The sequence below is a fragment of the Cebidichthys violaceus genome, unplaced genomic scaffold, assembly GCF_023349555.1.
Source record: "Cebidichthys violaceus isolate CVI_PGR_0920_01 unplaced genomic scaffold, fCebVio1.0.p SCAF_11, whole genome shotgun sequence".
NCBI lineage: Eukaryota > Metazoa > Chordata > Actinopteri > Perciformes > Stichaeidae > Cebidichthys > Cebidichthys violaceus.
The window spans coordinates 15,874,221-15,886,986 of record NW_027176274.1 but is presented as its reverse complement, the minus strand read 5'-3'; the positions used below and the strand labels follow the sequence as shown (position 1 = coordinate 15,886,986).

At 42.3% G+C, this 12,766-nt stretch overlaps 1 protein-coding gene across 4 annotated transcripts in view; it reads left to right on the top strand.

The window, feature by feature from the left end:
• The window catches only part of gulp1a (GULP PTB domain containing engulfment adaptor 1a), a 78,601-nt gene that overhangs the window by 24,523 nt on the left and 41,312 nt on the right, over positions 1–12,766 (top strand). For 2 of the 4 annotated variants that reach the window (XM_068705136.1, XM_068705135.1), the window contains exon 2: positions 9,377–9,462. The exons of 1 other annotated variant lie outside the window; for it this stretch is intronic. The gene's annotated coding sequence lies outside the window, so the exon portion shown is untranslated. Of the gene's footprint in view, positions 1–9,376; positions 9,463–12,074; positions 12,094–12,766 lie in introns of those variants that run through there. One more of the 4 variants, XM_068705140.1, reaches the window with a different exon arrangement.

Below are 12,766 nucleotides of genomic sequence, written 5' to 3'. Positions count from 1 at the left end.
TATGTAGCCGGCCCACCTGCAGTGTGCAAAGAGGCTCGCATCCAAAGATATGCAATATATATATATATATATATATATATATATATATATATATATATATATATATATATGCATGCAAGAGACGACAATTTGTTTCCAAGCGAGAGCCTGATGACTCGTTCAGCATTGGAGCAATATTTATGACTCGGCTTAAACGCTCTTGTTCAGCCCTGCGGTGAGTTTTGAGCTCCGTGTAAGAACTGACTGATTCCTGACCTCCTTTTTTTAAATCAAGATGAGCTGGAAAGAGTCCGAAGATGTTTGGTTTGCTCAAGTTACCCTCGAGGCCTTTTTTCCTGTCACTGCTCCTCCGTACACTGACAAAGAAGGATCGCCCCTTGGCAGATTGTTTTGGCCACTGGCCCACACATGCATTGAACTTTCAAGTTGGCACCAGGTCCGCCTTTCTTTTTGTGTGACTGGAATCCACTCCAGGGGAAGTTCAGTCCAGGGGTCTTCAATGTGTGGCCGGGTAGGAAAATACCGAAGCCGTGTCTCAACAGCGCAGTTTAAAAATGCGTCAGTAAGGAAACATGATACTCAAGAGAAATCAGCAAAATGTCAAAAAAAAAAAATGAGCAATTAATTCAATCCCACAAATTGCAGTCGTTATAGAATACGTCCATAGCCTAAAACTATCTCCAGAGGGAATGAGATAAGGGAAGCCATGCATTTAAGTATGTGATTTAATGCACAATATATATGTTTTATTTGAAGGGATTGTGAAATAGTGTTTTTTTTTTTAATTTTAGCACACAAATCCCAAGAGGGTTTGGACTACTGAATGGGTAAAGTAAACTCTGACTCTGACATAGATTCAGTGACCTTCTGTTTCATGTTCAATAGAATGAAAGGAGAGAGAATGTTTGTCCACAGATGACTATAAAAAGAAATTGTTTCTAAATGGAGCAATGACTTTTGATATGGCTTTCAGGCGATATCGTCCCCACCCTCACTTCCACGCAGTGCCACCATGATGATACGTTTTCAGGAAGCCGTTCATGCAGAAAACCAGAATACTGTAATCCAATTCACCGTCTTCGTTTGTCCCACTTGTGAGGTTCCTCGGTTTGTTACTTTATTGGAGTTGCTCAGCACAGTCTCCCATTGTCATCTGTCTTTAGTGGCACACTTGGCCCCGGAGTTGGCAATGAAGTTAATGAAAACTGATGACTCCCCATCACTGGCTTCGACATATTGTCTAACACGTTCCCGTCAAATTTGAAAAATCAACTGAAGTGGGCTGTCGACACATCACAGCGGCCGAGATCAACACATTGGGAAAGGTCGCTTTTCTAAGAATCGATGTAGAAGGTCTGGAGGAAAGGGCACTGCTGAGTCGAAGCTCAAGAACAACCAAATGCAAGACATTTACAGTGTCAAAATAACGCCCCAAAGTTCTGCTTAATATTAGCGAGACAAAAACTGAAATGGGCATATATTTGCATATTCATCTTAAGATATGGGAATGAGCAGTTCCAGGAGAGACGGGCTTGCCATTCAATTGCTGGAAAATGCGATTCTTACAGGAAAACAGGCTTTCAACTGTCCAGAGTTTTTGATACCAAATCGCACCGTTGTTTTTTTCAGTGGTGTTCCCTAAAGTCTTGGTGTCGGCATTTCTGGCCATTTTTGATAAATTTTCAATTGGTATAAAATCTCGCACCAAATCTGTGTAATAAATGGTATCATCCCAGGAATTGCTGAAAATACCTATGATACATATAAGAGCTTGGGTATGGCCATCATATACATGGATCATAATGTTCAAAGCACTTATGCACTCTAAAATTTCAACATTTTAAGATGCGCCTACACAAAACACAATATTTATTACAGATTCATGACTAGAAAGACTTCACACACAGAGCTGTGCTGCTTCTCAGATTAATCTTTAGGTTCCCAGCTTTCAGATGATGTATACCGTTTCTATCTGGCATATATTGTTGACCTGCTATCTCCCTCCAAAGATCCCCTCTAAAAAAAAAAAGACAAAAATGGGACTGTGGTGAAGAGGGGTTGAGTGGAAGATGTTAAAATTGCTGCTTACCCTCCGTGACACTATGCTGATTCCACTCACTGAAGTGTATTTTTCACTGGATTGAGTCAGAAAGGACTCATTTTTGGTTTCTCGGAAGAGCAAATAATGAATGGCATTCACTCACCTCGAGATTAAGGCTGTTTTTGCCTGTTGAGTGCCTCCTCGAAGCAAGCTGCCATCAGGGGACGTGTCCGACTCTTCACTTTGGCTTCAACTCTGAGTTTCCTTTTTGCCATGTTTTGGGGCCCGATCACGTCTCTCTACCTTTTTTATATTGTGCAATATTGTAATGCAGCTATCAGCTATTTAAGGAGCTTGACTCTCTTGGTTTCTCTGGGCCACGTAATGTTTTTCTGATACATTTTTAACTAGTAATTCAACAAACCTTTATTGACACCAGTATAAAAATCACAATTCTTAGGCTTTGGGAGCTTATTGCAGAAGGGCGCTGCAAAGGAATGCTCCGAGTCGAGAGTATTTTCAGGACGCTAGCTGCACAGTCGGGAAGCAGGGATTGATTCGAGCAGAGCCCCCCCGTGGTGCCGGATCTGCAACCGGGCCCCAGGAGGCGTGGTGAAATGGAGAGATTTTGACTAAAACACAGGCAAATTCTAGCAGCAGCCTAAGTGTACCACTTTCAGTCCATCGGGTCGTAAAACTTTTTTAGACACCTATGCGACTGCATCGTGCACAGTTGCGATGCTTTCACAGCCATATAGACACCCGGTAGAAGTACCAAAGAGCGATTCTGTGGTAGTTCCAGTCTCCAGTACCACATTTTGCCGCGATGACACACAAACGGCTGGTATTTTCCTGGCGAGGCCAGGTTCTGACGTCCTCGGGACGGGAGTCTTAATTTCCCTTCTTTTATAAACTCACGGCTGTAGCATTCTGCGTCAACTCGTCACCCGGTCTTTTGATAAATTGCACGTTCACGTTTTCCTCCGCTGAAAAAGTGGGTAGGAATTGGGGTTTAAGATAATCTGCAGGGATTTTCCAGGCTCAATTGCCTCAGCTAGACTCTCAAAGTCCTGCTGGAGCTCAAAGGATAGCCTCAGCCTTTAGCGGTTAGACTGAATATCCCGAATCAATCAGTGGCTACAAGCGGTTAGCGGTAGCGGTAGCTACAGGAGCAGTCAGGGCGTCTTGTGTTGACTGAAGACAGGATGTCCTAGATGGGTAAACTACTTCTTATTAGCCCGCAACAACCAGGGTCACTGACACACAGAAACCTCTCCTTTTCAAGTGTCGGCATTCACTTGCAATAGTCCCTTTTTCATTGCCATTCTGTTCCTGGAGCGACAGCCTCAGTCCAAGTTCTACGTCCTGTCGGCTACTGCATTAAAGAAACATTGCATCAGGAAACTCAAAGGGGGCCCATTTAGGATCTTTGTGTTGTCGAGTTTGAAAAGGTCCTGCCAGTTGAAACATTTACAAACGGTGTGTTTCTTCAGCAGCCTGTTGGTTTGACTTGCTTAGGTTAGCTGCTTGAGGAAGTGACAACACCAAGACGAAGGGAGAAAAGCTCTCCTTTAGCTTTCCAGTATCGGGGGGGGGGGGGGGGGGGGGGGTGTATTTGTTGTCTGTCGAAACCCTTCGAACCACATGAGAACGCAGTAGAACTCTGAAGCAAAATGCTCGGCAAGCCAGGCTCAGCAGAGCCGGAGATGAAGTGAAGTGCCTCCGTATTTGTTCCTAAATCAAGGTGTGCTGGTAATGTGTTTTTTTTTTTATCAATAATACAAATCCCCGCGTTGCATTCGCTTGTCAGCAGCAGCTTTGCTGCGCACAGAAACGGGATGGATTTGGTGTCGCTGGCGCGGAGCCACAGTCCAACGCAGCTTGACCAAAGTTGACACGGAATATCAGTGAGTGCTTGAACTGGGTCAGGAAGTACAGCAAAACTGCTGCAAGTTCCCTTCTTCTTCTAAAGCACACCAATGGAGATTCTGCTGCATCAGAGTTCTCTGCAGTGTGTGTGTGTGTGTGTGTGTGTGTGTGTGTGTGTGTGTGTGTGTGTTTTGCTGGCAAATTTTCAAATCTTCTGAGATGCAGTATTTGACATGAGCACAAACACAGTTTGCACCTCTCACATTTCTCAGTTGTTTTTTTGTTTTTTTTCAATAGACCTTCTTTTATTCATTACATGTCCGACTCAATTTCCTCCCCCTGTGTTTACTGAAGGACGCCTGCCTCGCAGCTTCAAACCACGCTGATATCGTTTTTTCTCCTCCTCCCAGATCTCATTTTAGAAGTTTTTTCTTTTCTGGAAATACTTTACTCAACATTTTTATTGCTGGGATCTGGGGGATACGGACGAATACCAAGAAGTCAAGACAAAATATGATAATAAATATTTTTAACCATTCACTGATAATAAAAAGTGCCTGTGAACATATATAGTGGGTTTCATCCGGGCTACGGTGCATGTTTATGATGCCTGTTGGTTGTTTTAGTTTATGATGTAGTGTATGATATATGCAGATGATGACTGTACATGTAAAATGTTAATTATACAACATGATTTTCCTCTTTGCTCTGTTGTGGAATTGTAGATGACCCTGAATACATCACATTTTGATTCATAATGGCAGGCAGTGATGGGATGGGATTATTTACGGCTGTCGGAGGCATAACATGTTTTATTCTTTCCCTCTTTTTTTCTCATTTAGTTGGGAAGGTCCTTGGATTTATTTTTATTTTTTAAATCACAGAAGGTTGAGAACCCCTGCAGTAGATTCACAACATCCCCAAATATCAGTCATAAACCCAGTGAATAAAATGAACGAACAAACAAATAACTTAAACCAACAGTATTGCTCAAGATCATGATATATACGCTCACAGTTCTCAGTGGTGTATTTAAAGCACACATACATAATCTTTTCCCATCGTCATTTCGATACTGTGAGAGCGCTAATGCGCCGTGAAGGATGAGCTATTTAGAAGCGCCCAGGAGTCAAGAAGTCTCCGCTTCTTCTAGTTATCGCTGTAATTATTTTGAGCAACCTTTTTTTTGCTTCTCAACAGTCTCAGAGTCTGTAGTTTATCTGTGTAGGTCGGGGTGTTTTTTTTTTTTTAAGATGCACTCGGCAGCTCGTACCCTCTTGCACACGGAACCTGACATGGAGCCCCGGTTTGCAGGAAGAGTCCCGGCCCTCAGGAAGTAAAAACGGGTCGGAGCCAGTCCGGCGCTATCTGTGCCTCCTCTGCCTCTTATCTACCGCTTCCAGCAGGCGGCTGTGTGCGCTGGATATGTGCTGCTGCTGCTGCTGCTGCCCACACGACGCCTGCTTTTTCTTATCAGACAACTTTTTACAGCCCAGAGGGAAGAATAAGACGTTCAAGATCTTTGGGGGAACTTTTATTTTTTAATGAGGATTATTAGTTGCACCACCAGGACCTCGTCCACTAAAACGCATTCCTCGCTAATAAGTACTCCTCTCCCTCCCACCAGTACCTGGAGCAATGGGGAGAACTTGATTTCAGAGTTTGATTGGACTTACGTAATCGCTCCCTCTCCTGGACATAGTTCTTGGATTTACTTTATTAGATGTCTTGTATTGGATTTACTACATTTGTAGACCTGCTGTAATCCTCTTGTTGGATTTGAATCCAATTTTCTGCAACAACTATCTCTCTTTTTTTTTTTTTTTTTAATTAAATCGTCCCCTCCTTAAGTCTGCTGCAGCCCCTGGAATCTTTTTGAGACCTTGAGCTGGGTTCATGTTTTGAGCCTGTAAATCCCTTTCGAGTCACATTTCATACGGGACCGTGTGCATACGCTTGGACTTGACTTGGAATGCTATATCAAGGCCCTGCTTCTTTGAGTTTGTTTTGGAGTCAACTTTCTGCCGAGCTGTCAAAACTCGCCGAAGGGGATTAATCCAATAGACCTCCCTCCCTTATGACAAGTAGCCCGCCCCCCGTCCCCTGGACTTCAAGCTTCTCATTGCCTGTGTATCTTAATTATGATTTTTGGGTGATTGGCTTCCACTAATGAGGGGGAACAGGGTGAATTAATTTCAGCTGAATGGTGCTGTGATCCTCGTGCCTTTGTCTTTCACATGTTCCTCCAACGTGCCGTTATTACAGGGCCGAGCAACGCAGCGTAAACTGAAGCCTTTTATTGGAGGCTTGATTGCCTGCCCACTAGCCGCAGACCAGGCTTTTACTTCCATGGCGTTTACACTACTACCGATTGGCTTAATTGAATCGTTAACCACTTAACCACATAATGACATTGAGTTTCACAGTGTGCACAGCATCCTAAACACCTGTTTTCTTGTTGAGATCCATTATGTATCCTGATGAAGGTCGAATGAACGTTGTTATTAAATATCTCAGAATGCAATTGAAGGAGACGGTGCGGGTGAGTCTTGTGGTTCTGTGGGATCTATAATGTAAAATCACATTTCCTAAACTCATTGCTTGATGTTTCTTTATCTATTATTCCACATTATTCATCGTAGCACACTGATGCCACGTGACCACATTGAACCCAGAGAGAAATGCATTCGAGGTTATTCCTCAGCTCGAGACAGACTGGAGATGTTTCATCATGCCGGCTTTGTTTTTGTTGAGGTGGGAATTATATTGTAGGGAAGGAAAGGATTTGAGTTATGCAGGATATTTATTCTCAAGAAATAAAAAAAAGCAGGCTCCGTCTTTAAATTAAATTAATCAGATTAGCTCAACACAAACCCAGCCGCCAGAAAAAAGAAATGTTGGCATTGTACTACGGGATACGTTGAATGTGGAAATAAGCATGGGATGATATGAAAATGTTATCCTGGCCAAAGTAAAACAATAATATCCTGATTAGCACATGCTTAAAAACTCTTAACATGGCTCTAAAACATACAGCAATCACTTCACCTTACATTTTGTGAAGAAATACATGTCTTTATTGCATGGGACACACATCTTTTTTTCGAAAGCATCACATATACACTCTACAGGCCACGACACGGTGGAGTCGAGCGGACAGGATGAAGCGGACCTTTGTGCAGGGTTGTGCAGAGGTCTGGGTCGTGTTTGTTTATGCTTTGGTCAATAAAAAATAATTGATTTGATCTGATTCACTGCTTTGTTTTCGATAACGCCACTCGCTCTCTTTATTCACTCTGTAGCTTGCTGGACCACAGCTCGCTCCGTTGCTCGTTGGAGGACAGCACAACTTTGAATGGTGCTTTTATGAACACCAACCAGCAATGCTGAGTCAGTACCTTTTCAAGTCAAGCTCTATTTTCATTTCTCTGCCGTGATAGAGAGCTAGACAGCTTTTTCTAAGTCACTCGTGACGATATTCACCATTATCCCAACAATGGAAATTCATGATGATCAATTTATTGAGAATTTTTTTATCGCAATCTGCTATATAATCCGATCTCATCCTATCCCTATTTATGAATATGTTTCATATAAGCCTTGTATCACGCTTGCAGCAACGCATAATGCCACGTGGTTAGTGTTGTGAAACAATTGATTAGTTTTATGCAACATAACTTCATCAGAAAATAGATGTTTTTTGTTAAGATAATTAATGCAACAACGTAACGCAACAACGTAACGCAACAGCGTAGCGCAACAGCGTAGCGCAACAGCGTAACGCAACAACGTAATGCAACAACGTAGCGTAACGCAACAATGTAACGCAACAGCGTAGCACAACAGCGTAACGCAACAGCGCAACGCAACAACGTAGCGCAACGCAACAATGTAACGCAACAGCGTAACGCAACAGCGTAACGCAACAGCGTAGCGCAACAACGTAGCGTAACGCAACGCAACACAACAACGTAGCGCAACGCAACAATGTAACACAACAACTTAAAGCACCAACGCAACAATATAACTAGCTTACTTTCTTATGGAACATTACGTAATAGACATTACAACCTTAGGTTAAAAACATAAACTCACCATCTATGGTTTCACCCGGACAGATTCCAATTCCAACCTGCCCTTTGTGGACTTTCGCATTCTTCATAATGGTTATTATACCACGTCACTTACAATATTGTCCGCTTCATATACTACATCACTTGCTCTGCGCATCTCTTGTTGTAATATGGCACTTACTACCCGAATGCAATAATGCGGTTGTGGTTTGCAGAAACGTACAATGGCAACATTCTTCCCTGGCGACTGGGCTGGGATTTCATAATGGTTGAATTCCATATTCTTTCTATGCTGGATAACAATGCATTTTTTTTTTCTGTGGATGTGATTTTTGCTGATGTTGACTTTGGTGGCATTTTAACAGCACTGGGAACTGAAAAAAATTCACTTCAACTTTGCGTGAGTTATTATTAGTGTGTCTCCAAGGCCACATGCTCACTTCAGAAAATTCTTAAGGCGCGCGTGCGTGGATGATCTGCGGCAGTTTATATCAACACAATCATGCGTACAGTACTCATTCAGCTGTTATTAATGCTGGACCTTCCACATGTATGCACACTCTGCCCTTTACAGCTCTGAATGACATTCCTTTCGGCCCTTTCATGATATCTTCTCAATACTACAAGGCAAGGCATAACTTTGGCCCTCATGTATCAACGACCACTTTAATGTGAAAACTTTTAAGGACTAAATTTACTTTTACTCAGTTCTAAAATGTTAAACTAAGAGGCCCGTAGGGAAAAACTTGAGGGACTGCAGCTCTAATAACGTAAAAGGAGATCTAGCATTCTAGTGAATCTGACTGTCTTATGGTTTTTAATTTCAAATTTGCCAGAGAAGCATTTCATTGATTTTTTTTTTTATTTTTTTATTTTTAGAGTGATTGATCAATGTGTTTGTTTGCTTTCTTTAAACTATTAATAAACATTTGACAGCTCACAAATCTCCGTAGCTGACACCGTGCTCCAAATTCAATAGCTTATATGAGTAAAAATGCTTTATAGTATTGGACAGAAGGCACAGCTCATGGTGCTTGAATAAAACTATTTTTTTATGCGCTACCAGTGGAAAGAGCTGAGTCAGCGCCTCCGTCATCAAGCACACACCAATGTAATAACTGTGGTCCAATATATTCTCATGTACTATTTATTTATGCCGCTAAAACTTTCATGCAAACCTGAAGCTATGTTTCCTCAGTGTTTGTGTACTTTGTGTTTTCTTATCCACACACTCATGTACTTTCTAAGGGTGTACACCGGAAAACTATGGAGGAAAGTCGTAGAAATCTTTACAACGTACAAAAAAATCTTTAATGTAATCTGTACACCGAGTCGGATTATACTGCTGTTTTGTTTCACATCTAAACGCTTGATTCTTTTTTCCTGCCCACAGAAGATGCAGCAGTGATGAGCTCCCATCAGCCTGTAGATGAGTAAAGCACAGCAACGACGCGCGAACATCAGCAGTCCGCAGTAACAGTAAGGCCCCATATGTGCTGTTACACACTCCAGAGCTGTCTGTCAACTTGTCATTATATATCATTATCATCATACAGTTTCCAAGTCCCCCTCAGCCCAGATCCTCCCAGTGCACATGCACCTGCTGATTGCTCTGTGAGTTTCTGTGTGATTATGGGAACAAAAGGCCACCGGCGGCATATGTTATAGCAACCGCACATCCAGCTCTGACACCACATTCAGCTGTGCGTATTCTTGTCAGGGTCCCTTTGCTTTGTGATATAACACAGAAAAAGGAACGAGGTGACATTTTGATGCCATCCACCTTATCTTCTTAGCACAGCTTTTTCTCTACTTTAAAGAGACAGTACACCCCAAAATCAAAAAATACATATTTATCCTCCGACCTGTAGTGCATACAACAGTTCCTACAATATCGCATAAGTTACTTTTTTGCCGTTTTCCTACGAAAGCCAGCAACACGTGTGAATTTCCGCTCATTAAATGCATACGGTGTACACACATACGGTGCACACAGGAAACAACTTGGTTAGGTTTAGGTGTCAAAACTACCAGGTTAGGTTCAGGAAAATATTGTGAAACCCTTAGATTTAGGCAACAGGTTACATGACGAATAAATCAACGTTCACTTCTCATTTAACATGGCGAACAAACACGTCCTGCTGGGTGAAAGATCGCTGTTTGTTTTCCCAACAATCGATATTGATTAACAGCACTACATGTGACATTTTGGGGCGAACTGTCCCTTTAACAATTAAAAAAAAAAAGAAATGATGCGTTCACTTGCAGAGAGATTTGCCTCTCTCGAGCTTAAACGGCACCATTAGCGTTGCTTTTCCCTGCAGATGAGGCATTCAGGCGTCGGCTTCCCCTCTCCACATGAAGAGCAGCTTCCTTGTCGGCTCACCTGTTGTTGCATCAGACTGCGTTGGGGACTTTGATAAACGCCATTTCTTTGAGCACTGTGCACAATGACATCCAGCGCTTGTTCTGTCAGTCACTATTTCTAAAGGCTGAGCACCTGTATGCCAGAAAGTGCTGTGTGTTACTATGACAACAGGCAACCATGAGCTATTGGCACCGAACTTAGCTGTTTTTAATATGGCGGTTTGAGTGTTTACCGCTCATGTCTTTCATATTGATTTGCTTGAAAATGTAATATAAAAAGGGAATGTTGTTGTTTTAGTATTAAATCTGGTGGCAGCATTGCTCTTCATGTAGGTGTCTTATTCTGCCGTTGTCTTCACTGAAGATCAATCATTAGATGAGTAAATAAGTGTCAACAAGGAGAACATTACCTGTCACACACCCATTTACAGCCAGACTTCACTCGCTCGTTGTGGCCCAGTTCGCCGTGGCGAGCTTTTACCAGGTGAAAAGGTCCAAACTACACAGTGCTGTGTGCGTCTCCTTCAATGTGAGGCATTCTTTCACAGGCCACTCTGAGGACAGAGAGTGATAAAGAGGCAGAGAAAAGGGGGCTGCATGCTGCAAAGTGGAAGCTTTGATGTTTTTCGTGCATTGAGACTGGCGAAGAAAATGTGATGTGAAGTTGTTTTTCTTTTGGCGAGACTTCACATGAGTGCTGTTTCTCTTGCTTACCATTTAAAAGAGGGCAGTTTGTATGGTAGCAGGGGGTCTTTTCAGCATGTAGATCCCATCTGAGCTTCTGTGGACTCTTGTGTTGAATGCCCCCGTCTGCTCCTTATGCACTTACGTTTTGTCTCTCAGTGAGAGTAAACGTGACCCGAAAAAGACTTTTTTTTTTTTTTAAAACGTGGTCTTGTATAAAGGACTATGGAGTGATTGTATGTTAAAGCCAAGGAATGCCTCATCATGCAGAAACAGCTGTGTAGATTAGAAGTAAATTACGAGGTAGATTGTGACTCATCAACGGCCCGTTGAAATCATTCTTTAAGATTCATCAGAGTGTTCCATCAGCTAAAGGAGCTTTTTCACTCCCCATGAAACATGTCCACTGTGTTACTCTATTGTTTGTTTTTTTCTTACTGGTACTAAGATTTTTTATTTTTTTTTGCTGTTGAAAGGACCTTGATCACACCTTGAAACTTAATTTTAGTTTAAGAGTCATAGAGAGTTTCAGAGGGCCATTTCTGGATTAAATGTCTAGATTAGAGATTAAAGATTAAAGGGAAAACATAGAAATAAGTGTTGGCTTTGAGATGGCAGTGGGCATGACCAATTTTCCAAAAACACTGTATTGATTTTGAATTAATAGCTAACATACAAAGGATTTGTGGCAGAGAGTGGCTCGGATCTCACAGGGACAGGGGTCACTGCAAATGAAGATCGCACTGTTCTGGTCGCACATTTTTCTTTTACTCTCAGATTTTCCACATGTGTACTTCATACTTCAGATTTTTTTTCTTTTTTTACTTCAGACACTTGTTGGTGTCTTGGAGGCAGCGTGTGAATCCCTTCGTCGTGGCTTTAGATGATGGCTCTCGACAGATCCGTGCGATGCTTATCCAGACACTTCGGAGAAGCTTCCATTCCCCTCCAGATGTGCCGAGCTCGGCCGGCTGTCCCCTCTCCCCAGTAATTCTGAACCAGACTTGTCCATCAGAGCTTAATAAAGAGAAAAAAAACAAAACTGACAAGGCACTAATGGTGAGTCTTGTACCCAAGTCAGTGATGCATTACTTTATGAAATGACACTGTTGACTGCCGACGTGAATGTTAACAACACGGGCTTTTGCTGAAAATTACATTTTCTAATTTTTCTTTGAAAATGGTTCCCAGAGTAAAATCTTAAATGTTCGCCTCACCGACTTCAGTAAACAAGTTTAGCCTAAAACTAATACCACTTTTTAATTAATTCAGATGTTATCCCTGCGCTCCTTGCTCGGTACTGCCAGAGATATTTTGTTAGAGGCACAACTCAACATTTTTGGAAAATATGCTCATATGCAATAAGAGTGAGACAAGACGATCCATATCAAACTCATGTCTGTTCATTAAATGCAGTGCTGGAGTCATGATGTGGTTAGCTTAGCGTAGCATAAAGACTGACACCGGGGGGGGAAATACGTTAGGTCGGCTCTGTGCAATGTTCAAAAATGCCCCCAGTAACGCCTCAGCTGTCTAATTTACACAACCCGTACATAAACATTTGTTGTGAAGGGGAATCATGTGCATGAACTATTTCCTGGGAAAAAAACCCAGTTCTGTGCAGCTGTAGTACAGATGTGGATGAAGGTTCCGGTCTCTGCACAGGCACAGTGGTGCCAAATCTGTCAAAACCAATGTGATGACAAGACTTGGGGGAAGCTTTGCACACGCA